The sequence below is a fragment of the Pteropus vampyrus genome, unplaced genomic scaffold (assembly GCF_000151845.1).
Source record: "Pteropus vampyrus isolate Shadow unplaced genomic scaffold, Pvam_2.0 Scaffold81, whole genome shotgun sequence".
In the NCBI taxonomy this organism is placed as follows: domain Eukaryota; kingdom Metazoa; phylum Chordata; class Mammalia; order Chiroptera; family Pteropodidae; genus Pteropus; species Pteropus vampyrus.
In genome coordinates this window covers 4521669-4524358 of record NW_011888862.1, presented here as the reverse complement: position 1 = coordinate 4524358, position 2690 = coordinate 4521669, and positions in this window count along the sequence as shown.

Sequence of the window (2690 nt, the reverse complement as noted above, 5' to 3'; positions counted from 1 at the left end):
AGAAAATGGGCATACGAAGCCTAGCACCCCAGTAGATGTTCCAGAAATCCCTACCTCTTCCCCTCATCACTCCATAGGCAAAGTTTTAAAAAGACCATAGCAAAGTTTAAACACTAAATGATCCTCAGTATAAAATTTCAGTCTTCATCTCGTTCCCCCAGCTCCTGGGGATAGAAGATAATAATACATAGGAAGACTCCCCATGTATTTACTCTCTTGTCAAAAAGCGCCTGCTCCATAGGTCTGTTACAAGCTTTCGATCTTAGAGCTGGTTACCTTAAAATCAGGTTGAGCCAGCCCTTATCGACTGTGTATTTGTGCCACCGGATGTCATATAAAGCAATATGTGGATGTTACTCAAAGTGTAAGCCCTGGACCAGCAGCATCAGCATCACCTGGGAACTTGTTAGAAACGCCAAGCCTCGGTTCCCACTCCAGACCTGCTGCATCACAATCTGCATTTGACCCAAATCCCCAGGTGGTCCGATTGCATAGGAGAGTTTGAAAAGCACTGACCTAGACCACATTATAGTGTCCTTTTTAAACCCAATGAAATCATCGCGGCCCACAGAACTTTCAAAATTATATGGATGTGGGTGCCTCAGCATGGTTCGCTTCCCTCCCATCTTTCTCTCTCCATCTAAGATACCTCCAAGGCTCCGATTTAGAGAGACTTCAGAAACCTAAGAACAAGCATCTGTAGCTAAAATAACACCATGAAAACAAAGCTAGAGAAAGGGAGGTATGACTACCATTTCTTTGTCTCGCAGACGCAGCTCTGAAGCCAACATGAAAAGTAATGGAAGGCAATGCCTAAAGAACAGTAAGGGGACGATCGGCAGAGGAAACAACACAGAGCTAGATCCAGCTGGGGGTGATATACACACGGCCCGACAGCTTCCCCGAACGAGATTTTAAGCCAGAGGGGGAATTTACAGGAAAACTATAGCAGGCCCCCAAATTACATGGTCTGATTCAAAGTCCCAGCAATGTCGCCTTCACGATTTTGTAGTAGTTTTTAAAAAGCAGGCTCCCCAAATTTTGTGAATCTCAGGCTGTACAACACCCGGATCCAAACCTATCTATGTTCCTGTAGGATATGACATTGCATAGCCACCTGCCACTGAAACGTACCATTTTGGCCTGTTCCGCCGCCCGGGTCTGCCGCGGTGAAGTTAATGTGCTCCCTCCTACAGGAGCACAGCCCCCAGTCGTCCTCCTTCCAGCAGCGGCAAATTGGCTCACATTTTCCCAGCTGCTGGGTCAGAAGTGGCTACATTACTCAGTGCCCCCAAAACGTTTATTGTCCTGCAAGGCCTTACACAATTCCACAGGAAACCACGCTCGACACTTAGCCAACACTTGTTGATCTGATTGAACGCAACAGAAACGGAGACAAAAGCATATTTCATAAAGGTTCCAACTTTGATAACTACGTCTCCTGCTTTTCCCAGGCAGCTCTCGGGTACATGAGATAACCCTGCCTTTGTTTATAGTGCTCGATGCTTGAAAAGAAAGAAAATATCTCTGCAAAACTCCACTTCTGACGCTGACTTCTTTCACATGAGTCAGGAAACCGTGAGGTAATGGCAAAGCGCGCAGAGAATAAGCAATGAAAACTTCAACTCGACACTGGACAAAGGAAGGCCAGAGGGTATATGAGAGAGAAGGACAGTTAACGCGACTGAAAAGGAGCACGTTTCCACAGCTTAAATTATTAAGAAATCCAGAAACGAAAAAGAGTTCGGTTCTTGCTACTGTATCATGCACCAAGATCTCAATAAAAAAGTGTGATTGTCACTTGATATCATTAGGACAACATCACAGTTTTGGGCTGTACTTTTCCACCACTTTTTCTGATGCACGCTGGCTTGTCATATGTAATAAATCTAATGACTTATTTTAGGCTCTGCTCTAGATAGCCGAGGAAATTAATCATCCCTTTGGCATGCATTGGCACACGGTGTTTACTTATTAATTGTTGGCTACTTTAACTTATTCGTAAACACATTATGGTGTGATGCAATCTTGAGTTGGCAGAGGAGAATGAAGCTACTAACTTTCAAAGACGTTTTCTTATGTATGGACACAGGATCAGCATCATTTCTATTCATCCGTTCAGTCATTCAAGTCTTACTGGGAATGTTTCATGTGCTAAGCAGTCTTTTAGGAGCAGGAGACACCATGGTTAACAGGACAGAGGCAGCCCACATCTTCAGGGGGCTTATGTTTGGGGGAGAAACAACCATAAGTAAAGGGTTAAGTACAGTAGAGTGTGTGAAAAATAACTTGCAGAGATGTTTTTAATATTTCTTTTTGAAACCGGAATTTGGGGAAGGGCAAAGAGTCCGTCAGAAGAATTCGAAAGAGGGGAGATTACACCCTGACGGCAAATAAGTCACTGATGGATTCCAAATCACTCTCTGTCCCCTGGAAACAAAGTCAGCAGTCATTTGGGAAACTGAGGGCGAAGCACAGCAACCTGGCCAAAGAAATTAATTCCACGCTCTGCCGGTTAACGTTCTTGCCCATATGGAGACTTGTATACGCCCATCCGTTTCAGCATGGTAGCAAGGCAAAAGATCCATTTTAGAATAAAAAGTGAATGGAGGGGAGGGAGAGGAGGAAGCCATAGAACCCTGGAAACACCTGGGCACAATCTCTTGGGATTTCCATCCCTCCTTGGGCCT